Raw genomic sequence first — 12,362 nt, forward strand, 5'->3', positions numbered from 1 at the left:
GTATGCAGAGTATGCAGATTTCTGTTAGCTAAATATGCAGAATTTTGATTAGCATAATATGCAGTTTTATTGAGCATTTCAGTACAGTTTTATTAAGTATTTTCATGCAATTCTGTTAAGCATTTTAGTACAGCTTTATTAAGTATTTCCATACAATTCTGTTAAGCATTTCAGTGCAATGTTAATAAGCATTTTAGTGCAGTTTTGTATGAGACATCCTCCTATTAGAGGTATTAACAAGTATAAGAAAGATAAAGAAAAGAAATAAAATGGCCAAGGCCTTAAGTAGATCCCAAAGTCAAGACTTTAGGGATTTTGGCACACAAGGTGCTAAAGAAAATGCCGAGGCATTATATATTAGAAGTAATAAAAGATAACAAATATTTTACTTTATTTAAGAGGCTAGTACCCGACTTCCGAGGTTGTCGTTAAACAAATCCAGGTGTCCAATTCCAAGGTCTTGGCCCTGGTAGACCGAGATATGCTCTTTTAGGATTGGTGGCTCGCTACCCCAACCTATTAGGGAACGCGCATAAGATGGTACTATGCCTGGGCCCAAGAAGAAAGTTTATTATTATTTTGAAGTATTAAAGTATAAGTTTTAAATAAGTGAAATAAAAAGAATAAGTTTTTAAGCAAGTGAAATAAGATTCAGAAGGTGTTTAAAATTCAGCAAGCTTTAGTTTTCCTTATGCTAGCATGTTATTCTGATTAGCTTTACATGTTTAGCATTCCAGTATGCATTGTTCTTTTGCTATTAAATGAGCATGTGTAGTATTTTCTTTAGAGCTTTCAGTTCTTGGATTTCAGTATATTTACATGCATATTCGAGTTTTTGTGAGTTAGACAGCGCTTACTAAGCATTCGCTTATAGTTTGCATTTCCTCTTACTGCAGATACAGGAAAGGAAAAGTTTTAGCAAAGGAAGACGATAAGGTGGCGCGGATGGTGTGTGATGCCAGGACTATGGGAGAGACTTGGGCATTTTTAAGTTTCCGCATTTTAGTGATTAATAAATATTTAAGATTGTATCTTACATCTCTTGTCATTGGAGATTATTCTGTTTTAGATTGTATGCTGAGAGGAGTTTGACACTTATTTAATTACGTGAGTGTTGATATATGTTCCAACCGCCTGTGACTGATGTATACTATATATGTACCTCAGTTTATGGTCACCGGTACAGGGGAGATGCTGCCGAAATTTTTCGGTAAAGACTCCTCGTGGTTTCGATCATACCGGTTAGGTAGAGTTAGTAGTTAAGTAACAGTCACCTTAGAGAGTAGTGAGAAGGGTGGTCGTTACACTTACTAAGGCTCTTTCCGAGCTTTACCACGAGAGTGATCCAATTTAAAATTTTATTCTGCGGTTATAGTATGCTGGTGCGATTCAACCGAGGTCGTCATCTCTAAAAATTCTTGTCACGATGCCTCGGTAAAACCTTTACTCCTAAGTTTTTAAATATTTCATTGATTCGTGCCTATTATAGTTTCCTTTTACTTATTATTGTAGAAAACGTTCTAGATCTTGTGCTGGGCCCTCGACTGCTAGTATAGACCTTAGGTTCCCCACTGACGAACTTAAGATTAAGTTTGAGTCAACCATTTATATAGCTATTAGGACTAAGTGTCTAGATAGAGAGTTCTTACGTTCTTGTGTTCCAGTTATAGAGGTTATTAGCCACTATAACTTACGGAACCTTGTTTACTGTACCAATTCAGTAAACATACACTACAACAAAAGTGACTTTCTGCAGCGCATCATTAATGGCGTGCAATTAATTAAAGCACACCGTTAATAATAGTTTTTATGATGCGCCTAATTATATGTGCTACGGATAGTATAATATTTATACAAATGACAACATGCAGAAAAAGTATGCTGTTAATTAACTTTTCTACGGCGTGCAAAGTGCATTATTAAAACTTAATATTAACAGCGCGCTCCACGCGCTGTTAATAATTATTATATATATAAATAATAGCGTAAAAAAATGTATGTTGTGAATAAATATTATAAATGACAGCGTTCAGAAAAAGTACGCTGTTAATAAACTTTTCTATGGCGTGCAAAGTGCGCTGTTAAAATTTAATATTAACAGCGTGCGAAGCACGTTGTTAATAATTATTATATATATAAATAACGGCGTACAAAAATGTATGCTATGAATAAATATTATAAAATATTAGCAGCATGCAATATGCATCGTTATTAATCTTCAAAATTTTCTAAATAGTTAGCCAAAAATTTTCACGCCGAAACAAACCTCCCGCGAATATTTTTCCGCGCATCCTCTTCTGCCCGCGAAACATATCCTCACGCCCGAAACATCTCCTCACGCCCAAACTGCCCACAAAACCTAAATTCGCCACCACCTCCTCACGCGTAACTCCTGTCTCCGGAACCTCCCTGTCGCAACACCTCTTCGCCAACATCTTCGCCCATCCTCTCTCCATTGAAGCCCTCTCCGGCTAAATCCTCTCCGGCGAAGCCCTCTCAGCCGAAGCCCTCCTCACGCGAACTCTCTCCACCGAAGCCCTCTCTACCGAAGTCCTCCTCACGCGAACTCCCTCCGCCAAAACCTCTCTACCGTAAACTCCTCTCTGCCGAACATCTCCGCCCATCCTCTCTTAGACGAAGAGGTCTCCGGTGAAGCCCTCTCATCCGAAGCCCTTTCGTTTGAAGCTCTCCACTGAATTGAACATCTTCGTCGATCCTTCCGTTTCTCAGGTTGAATTTTCTTTTTGTTTTTCTTGTATTATGTTGAACATCTTCAACTCTTTCTTGTATTTACTTTCCTTCCTCTTCCTGGCATTCTCCATCTTAGTAATCGGACCCTAATTGATTTAGTTGCATTGGCTTTCATTGGCTTTAGTTGTAGAAGATAAATAATTGTCTTCTTGTACTCTTTTGTTGAAGAAGCATGAACATGAAGTTTAAAGGTCTATTTTAGAATAGAATGAAGATGGATGTTTGTTGAAGTACTATTATTTAAGCTAGTCTATGCTATCATTAGGCTGAAATTACTGTTTGTTTTCTCCAAATAGTTGATAGTTGAATAGAATGAAATCTCTAGTTTCATGGAAGTTGTCGTTTAAGTGTTTCACAATGTTGTATAGATTTAAATCTCTTACTTGCCAAAATTCTTGTTCATTCATTTTAAATATCCTCTCACTTCTTTATTGTTGTTGAAACTACATGTCATGTATCCAACTGTAGTTCTTATACCATAGTCTAACACCAAGAATGACAATATCCCAATAACTTCTATTGCATTAATAAACAATAAGATAATTCTTTTCTCCCCAAAGATCCCCCACAATAGTTGTTTATAAATTTTAGTATATTTTTAAATAAATAAAAATCCTATGCAAATCCTTTCTATATTTTCCATTATCAAATAAATAACAATTGTAGTTGATCTGTATTGCAAACTAACAAAGTTTTACCTTGGTGAATGATCCACTTAGTTGGTATATGTCTTACATGTTGGTTGCTACTCGAAATATCGTCCTAATTTCCCTGTACAAAAATTTGTACAAGCATAGAACTATCCTAGCTACCCATGTGTTCTGCTAAAGTTAAATTTGGATTGTAAACAATGTTTAGCATTATTAATCCAAATTTTCCCTTTAGAAGTTAAACTTGAATTGGGAACGAAATTTAACATTCTTACTTCAAGTTCAACCGATGTGATTTTCCTAAGTTAAACCATATTACAGAAGTTGATCAAATATCTATTTCAAGGATCGGCTTCCAGGTCAAACGTGGTGAGGCACTAGGCCTTCTTGGGTATGAGATCATCCACCACTGCCTAGATAAAGTCTTTCAAAGAAATCGGATATTTAAACTTCTCACAGTAAACAAGGTTTAACAATAGAGACCTCAATAGAAACACATTATCGAAACATGAAATCAAAACGAAAATCGATAACCTCTTGTGTTTGGTTTTTCAAGATCTATACAAAAGATGAACTAGTTATGATGCAGAAACTAATAACTAGTTATACCTCTTGTAACTTATAGATCTCTTGATCTTCTATTGTATTCCTCTTCTTATCTCGGACGTCGTGTGGGCGACGATCTACCAAGACGAGAATCCACCCAAGCCTTCTTCTTCCTTTCAAGTTTCGGCCTCCAACCACTACAAGAAAAAAGACATACAACAACGGTTTTTCACCGTTGTCGTAGGCCATTTTTAACTGTTGTTAAAGGCTGTGTTGTTAAAAGGGGTGGCAAACGACAACAGTTTTTAACCGTTGTCTGTGAAGGCAAAGACAACATTTTAACAACGGTGAAAAACTGTTGTCTTTTCCTACAAAGACAACAGTTTTTCACCGTTGTCTTTGAGCATATGCCTAGGCTCTTCAACAACAGTTTTGAACTGTCTACGACAGCAGCTAAAAAGCGTTGTCTTTTTAGCCAATGACATCGGTTTGACAACGGTTAAAAATCGTTGTCTTTTTAGGCAACGATGTTAAATAACATCAGTTTGTCACTATTGTCTTTTAACGCCATTGACAACAGTTTGACATATTTAAACTGATGTCTTTGGGTACAATATACAACATTTTGACAATAAATAAAAAACTTATTAATCTTTTCCTACTCAATGGTTTATAAAAAACATCCAGTGCAAATTTCATTGATAAAAAACCTACATAATCAATATTTACAATGCAAATTTCATTAAAGTACCAAACATCATCATCCAAACATCATTAAAGTACCAAACATCAACATTCAAACATCACAAAAGTTTACACAGCCAAAAGTTTATATATATCACACATATAGTCCAAAATATCATGTTTTGTTGGAGCACGTCTTCTTTACCTTTGCATCTTCTAAACAGCCTGTGCATCTTCTAAACTGCAGCCTTTTCTGGTTTCTCCTCCCTCCTAGCTTCTCTTTTCTTCTTCTTTCATAGAAACGGGTCATTATCTTTTCCCTGAGGTAAATAGCATATGATTGCAAGTTAATTCATTTCCCAGGAGTAAATGGCATAAAAAATGGATCTCTTGGAAATTTCACACCTGACCTTATTACAGTTTTACAAAAACTCAGAGTAGTATGTCTTAAAAGACCAGCTATATGGCTTTACAAGTAACTCTTAAGTATGGTAAACTAAACCTATCAACTTTACATATATCAAAAAAAATTCTATCCAATTTGAAGTCTAGCGAAACTCCATCTACTATGGGGTCAACTGCTTTGTTAGCGAGATAATCCGCCAGCAACTAAAAATTGAAATTTTTGGAGACATCTACATTATAAAATTGGGTTCAACTACTATGGGTTCAACTGCTTATACTTGCTGCAGTAACAAGATTATTACCCTTCTAAACAAAGACATCTACATTATAAAATTGAGAACCCCAGAAAGTTTGTTATGTAAACCAAAATACAGTATAAATATTTGACAAAAGATTAAGGTTAATCATTTTTTATATTTGACAAAGGATTAAGTTATTGGTTTGTATTTGATGTTGGTGCATCAAGTGTGCAGTTTAGTCATGCCGATTGGATTTGGTAAATGGACTTAGAGACAGATATCTCCAAATCAAGTGCAATCAAGTATAAGCAGCATGTATTCAATTTAACTGAATATTATTATTGTCAAATGCAATAAGATGAACTCATGTATATACCTATTCATAGATATGATCTTGTATGCATTCGGCTATCTCAGAGCGCACTTCATCAATTTCTTCTTGAGAGTACTCCGCTTTTGTGAACTGTGAACACACATAAATTATATGATCTTAAAGAACAAAATATAATTAATTGGAAAAAAATAATAACTAAATAACAATTCATGAAGTGATACCAAAGATCATTTTGAGAAATTCGTCCTAGTTGATCTACTAAGATTACCCCAAAGAAGTCATCTGATATGATTCCCATGCTGTGAGCATAAGGTATTTTAGAATTGGTATCGACTTTTCCACCCGTGGATGGATTGCCAATCAAGTAACCCATGCCCATCAATTCAAGCAATTTACCTGGAGGTTAAGTAATGGTTCTTTCCCTTCATCAATACCTGAATTACAGTAAATGAAAATGGCATGTAAATTAACACCCTCATCAATAGTTTACATTAAAAGTAGAGTTACCATCCAATATTCTTTTGGCCACCATAGGTACAATTTTTCCAGCATATGAATCCCCAGCAATGTAGAGGGGATTGGAGATGAACTGTGGGTGCTCAACAAGCCACTGCAAAAGTGAAATATTACATCTTTAAGGCACTTACAGTAATTACATCAGGAATATATATGATCTTTCCCACCTGTAAAAGAAACTTAGAAGCCTATTCTGACCAAATAGTATCGTTGGCATCATACCCTTCATATTTTCTTGAGTATGAGAATCCAGAACCCAACGGGGAATCTACAAAGATAATGTTGGCTACCTGCACAAATGTTTTCACGCAGACAGAACAAAAGCATGTATCATATTGCTTCCTCAATTACTGATCAAGAAGAAGAAATTACCTTGGTCCAGGAATAAGGATGGTAGACCAAGCTTGGCAAGCTCCCGTTGTACTCGGCTGTCACAAATTTCAGGGGCCTGCGAATGGATTTCTACTATGAAACGAGAGTAGCTAATCATAGCAAACATGGAAATTTCACCCACCGATTTCGAAGACTAATCCACTGAAGGCAGAGCACCTGGGCCCGCCGGTCACAATGGCGGAGCCAGGAATTTAATTCAACCCGGGCTAGAAAATTTTAATCAAAAATAACAATAAGAGTTGAAGCCTTTAACATTTGAGACACCTAGCAGAATGACCTCTAATAATTCTCTAATACTCTTGACATAAACAAACTTGGAGTTTCTGTTAATATATAGAGAAACCTATACACGAGAAGCATAGAGAAACCTATAGTTAAATTCTCAAAAGCACTTTTAAAACGTTGCAGTAGAAATCATATTTCATTTTCCTCACCTCCATAAAAGGCAATTGACTCAGCATTTTCACGAACTCTCATGAGTCCATATTGGAAATCTGCTTCTTTCTTCTCTTGTATGAAATTCAAAGTGACTATGCCCTAAGTAGAAATGGCAGTGTGTGTTAGGAGAACATAGTGTATACAATAAAAGTGCAAAGTGTCAAAGCAAACATAGGAAGCAACCGAGAAAATTTAATTACCTTACCAAGAACACTTAAAAGTTGTACTGCCAAGAGAGTAAACAATAAGTACACCAAATAATGGTGGATAAATTCCATATAGAATGTTGTTGAATGATATGAGGTCAATGGTTGCATTGAACGGAGTCAAAGAAAATGAAAGAGCAGTCCCAGTAAAAGAACTTAGATCAGCTACAATCTGTTGGTTTGAATTATAAATAATTGATTGAGATTGGATCTTGTAGAATGTTTGGTTATTAAAATAGTGTTGCATGTAATAACTTGTCATCCAAGATCTCCATCTCAAAGAAAGGATTTCTCTCGCATACTCTCTTACAACAAAAAAACTACAACATACCAAAGAAATGCATAAAAAATACTCATAATCAAGAGTATGGAACATGATTTTACATTAGCAACATAGAAAAATTATACAAATTTACTTGAATGCATAGTAAGATAGTTTGAGAAGTCTTACTCATGCAAAGAGAACATCTTAAATAACTAAAGTTGATAATGAGTGAGTGAATTATCTTGAAACCAGAAACTTACACAAGCATCATCAAATATTTATGATGATCTTACTACAAAATTCATACTAGGCATTAGGGAAAAAATTAATAAATTCATCTTAATTTAAAAATTACATTAATCATGATATCATGGCAAAATCTTATTTGCAGCTAAGAGTCACAAATTATGCATTTCCTGGATAGTGAAGTCCTCAATATAATACTTCTCAATGAGAATACAAATCTTATCAATGTCGAACCTTTTAAAATTATCTTTTAGATCCAAAGTAGAACTAAGTATAAAAAGTTCTACTATCTTATTACTGAATCTAGAGTTTAACTCTATCAACTGAAAATCTATTACAACATTAAATCTAAATTTCTGCTACACATTAATTGCATATGTGTTGCTGCTTTCTCCAAACCAATGCATTTAATTTAATAAGTTTGACAATATTCTTATTAAGTGGTATCATGAAGACTTGCAAATCCTCCTGAATTACAAGTGATATGTTTCCCTCTTAATTGTTTGCTTTTATCTTGTTGTGGCTCAAAAGTTAAATTGATTTATTGTGACATTTAGGCATTCAGCATGTAGGCCATTAAGTTGATCAAAAACTTACGGACTAAAATTTCTTCAATTCAATTTATTGTATAGAAAAGGCTAATGAGAACCTAAACAATATCTAGACGATATAACTTGCAGATATATGTAGAAAGCCAAGCTATTTATTTTGTTGATAAAATAGACAGTAGGGCACCCGATGTAAATATAATAAACAGATCAAAGAACAAAAAGAGCTACCTTGAAAATGTCAAACCAAAATGTGTGCTTAACTGGATACAATATCCTAAGTCCAGAAAGGAGGGCACTCTGTAGAACAACAACCCTTAACTTCTGAAGATCGGAAGCCAAATCAAGAGTTGGACCGTAAGCCGTTGCCCTAGCTCGGAGAATTAATCTGGTGAAGTCGATCCGCAGGAGGACTGGAGGAGGACGAGGAAAAAGAGATCTTCCGAAGGCTGCGACTAGAGGTGGGTAGCTCCAAAACTTGATGTTCGGCGTTCAAGCCCTGTCAGGGATGATAGATATGGGAGATTTAGGGATAGCTCTTTCAGTCCCCGGGCTAAGTATTAAAAAATAATGGACCCTGGGCTACGATTTAAAAGAGCTAATAAAGTTTTGACCAAATGGACCCCGGGCTACAGCCCTGATAAGGTTGAATGTGGCTCCGCCCTCCCCCGGTCAGCCAGAGGAGCAGGGGGTCCTCTGCCGGATTGTTCTCCGACTCGATGAAGTAGTAGAAAAACTCACCGTCGTGGTCCTGGTCTACCTCCACGTACCTGCACCAACGAGAGCAGAGGTTCATGGGGGTCAGAGCAAAGTTAAGGTTGGGGGAAACAACATCCGGACCCTGTCTCTAAGTAGAAGGGAAGGGGGCCTTGGAATCCAGGTAAATAGGTGACCACAGAAGATGAGAGAGCAGAGGAAAAGAAGCAGAGAAAGATCAGTGAGACAATCAGGAGAGGGATTTCCATCTTCCTCCTCCTCCTTCCTTCTTCTTCCTTCTTGTGTTGGAACTGGCTGAAAGTCGAGGCGACGAGGAGGCGGTGAAGATGGCTGAAAGTAGAGGCCGTGAGGAGGAGGTGGCGAGGCCGAAAGTTGAGGCGACGAAGAGGGCGGTGAGGAAGGAGGCGGCGAAGAGGGCGGTGAGGAGGGAGGCGGCGAAGAGGGCGGTGAGGAGGGAGGCGGCGAGGGAGGCGGCGAAGAGGGTGGTGAGGAGGGAGGCGACGAAGAGGGTGTTGAGGAGGAGGCGGCGAAGAGTAGGGTTTTGGGAAAAAGACAGAAAAAAACAAAGCGTAAAACAGACAAATGACGAAGGAGAAAAAGTGGCGAAAGAAAAACAATCGCATTCAACAACACTTAATAGACAACGGTTTTTAAAAACTGTTATCGTAATCCCAAAAAAGCGCACATAGACAACAGTTTTAAAAAACTGTTGTCGTTCACTTTAAAAACCGTTGTCGTATCCTCAAAAAAACATAAATTGACAACGGTTTTTAAAAACCGTTGTCATAGGCCAAAAAAATTACTAAAAGACAACAGTTTTTGTTAAAACTGTTGTTAAAAGGCAAAAAGACAACGGTTTGGTATAAAACCGTTGTCGTTTGAGTGTTGTTGAATGACGTTTTTCTTGTAGTGAACTTTCTCCAAGAGATGATGAAATTCGGCCACCAACTTTCCTCCAAGGGATGCTAGACAAGAGAACCTCCTTCTCTTCTTCTTCTCCTTCAAGCAACCGGCCATCAATGGATCTCCACACCAATATGCTGCCGGACACCAAGAGGGAAAACAAAGGAGAAGAGAGAAAGAGTAAGGGACGACCACCACTAAGGAAGAGAGGAGAGGAATAGAAGATGTATTGTTGTGAGGTGAGACACCTCTACCCTCTCTTTTATATTCCTTGGTCTTGGTAAATAAGAAAAGTTTTAAACATAATTAAAACTTCCTTATATTCATTGCCAATGACAAAAAATTAAAACTTCCTTTTCTTCTCGTCATGTCCGGCTACATGCTTGTTCTCCAAGCAAGGAAAGATTTTAAACAAAAATTAAGATATCTCTTTTAAAAATCCCTTTTGTGAATAGTTCTAAAAGGAATATTTTATAAATTAAAATCTCTCTCTTTTAGATATCTATAAAAGATAAGTTTTAAAATAAAACATGGTTTCAAGAAAGGAAAGTTTTATCAAAAAATTAAAATCTTTCTTTCACATTATAGATAACTATAAATAAGGAAAGATTTCAAATCTCTCTTTTATTCCTTTGTAGAAAGCTATAAAAGGAAAGATTTTAAAATTTTAAAACTCTCTTTTAAAACTAACATAAAAGGAAAGTTTTCAACAAAATAAAAACTTCCTTTTATTTCCTTTTATGACCAATCTAAAAAAAGAAAGTTTTATATTAAAATTATTCTTTTAAATTCTTTTAATGGATTTCTATAAAAGGAAAGATTTTACAAAATAAAACTTCCTTTTGAATTCAATGTGGTTGACCACCCTTGCTTGGGCTCCAAGCTAGGGCCGGCCACAACTTGAACCCATCTAACCTTGGTTTGGCCAGCCCTAGCTTGGGCTTCAAGCTTGGCTTGGCCGGCCACCTTAAGGTGGGTAAGAAGTTGGGTTTGGGTGGATATAAGACTTTATAAATAAGAGGCTACAATAGAGACCGAGAGGAGGAATTGGTTTTGGTCTCCCGATGAGTTTGAGCTTCCCGTGTTCGCCCCGAACACCCAACTCAAGTTCATCAATAATATCTCATTCCACTAAAGAGTTATTATTGAACTACCGCACCAATCCCATATTACTATATGAGCTCCTTCTTATCATGAGTGTGTTAGTCTCCTTGTGCTTAAGATATTAAATGTCCACTAATTAAATGAGTTACTGATAACTTAGTTAATTAATATCTAGCTCCAAGAGTAGTACCACTCAACCTTATCATCATGTCGGACTAAGTCCACCTGCAGGGTTTACATGAAAATCCTTATGAGCTCCTCAAGGGGACATCATCAACCTAGATTACTAGGACACAGTTTCATTCTATAATCAACAACACACCATATAAATAATATCATTTCCCAACTTGTCGGGCCTATTGATTTAACGAGCTAAATCACACCCTTTGATAAATCAAAGAAATAAATACTAAGTATATGTGCTTATTATTTAAGAGTACACACTTCCATAATAACAGAGGTATTATTCTTTTATATAGTCAGTATAAAAAGATACTACCTCAATTGGTCATGCTCAATACACTCACAGTGTACTAGTGTAATTTATTAGTGAAGATAAACTAATACCTAATTACACTACAACCACTCCAATGGTTTGTCCCATTCCATCTTGGTTGTGAGAAACTGTTTATAATTTATAATGATATGATAGCATGATCTTCTGTGTGTCTCCTCACACCATGTTATCTACAATATAAATTAAATGGACAACTACACTTAGCATAAATGTAGGCATTTGATCAATGTGATTCTTATATATTTATACAAAAAACTAGACTTTTAGTATACACTCTAACATTACCTTGGCGAATGCCCCACTTAATATGCCATATTTCACCTTCAATATTGCAATTTGCACTCTCCCCATTTTGTTTTCTTTCGACTTTCATTTTCTTTTATGTATATTAAATAAATATATAAATCTTATTTTGTATTAAACATAAAATATCTGTATGTTAGGGTTTGGGTCATTAACAAAATGGATAAGGAATGGATACATTTACCTTCAAGGCTTGTACCTGAGTATGAAGAAGGTGTACAAAAATTTATTGCACAAGCTAAGAACTATGTCAAAACACGTGAAGTAATCTTATGCCCTTGCAAGCATTGTAAAAACAAAAAGTATATGAAATTTGACCAAGTGTACGATCACTTAATTATTAAGGGGTTTGATCCTTCTTACACTATTTGGGTCTTCCATGGAGAAACTTATAACCCACAATATCAAGGTGAAGGTAGTTCAGGAGAATTTCAAAAAGATGATGAAAGTAGAGAGGCATATCACTTATATAAGGATGTCTTTGTGCCAGAAGAAGAGGTTGGATACGCTATGTCTGAGGCAAAAGATAACGACTTTGCTAGTTTATTAGAAGATGCAGAAACTCCTCTCTTCCCTAGTTGCACAGCTTATACAAAG

General features: G+C 36.1%; 1 long non-coding RNA gene across 1 annotated transcript; it reads right to left on the reverse strand.

Annotated features, from left to right (window-relative positions):
- Positions 1-6,008: 6,008 nt before the first annotated feature.
- Positions 6,009-6,379, reverse strand: LOC122036828. The gene is made up of 3 exons (XR_006127447.1): positions 6,293-6,379; positions 6,117-6,219; positions 6,009-6,043 (listed from the first exon to the last, which is right to left on the reverse strand). It is a non-coding gene; the product is annotated as an uncharacterized LOC122036828 (long non-coding RNA).
- Between the last annotated feature and the right edge of the window lie 5,983 nt (positions 6,380-12,362).

This window comes from Zingiber officinale, unplaced genomic scaffold (genome assembly GCF_018446385.1).
Source record: "Zingiber officinale cultivar Zhangliang unplaced genomic scaffold, Zo_v1.1 ctg222, whole genome shotgun sequence".
In the NCBI taxonomy this organism is placed as follows: Eukaryota; Viridiplantae; Streptophyta; class Magnoliopsida; order Zingiberales; family Zingiberaceae; genus Zingiber; species Zingiber officinale.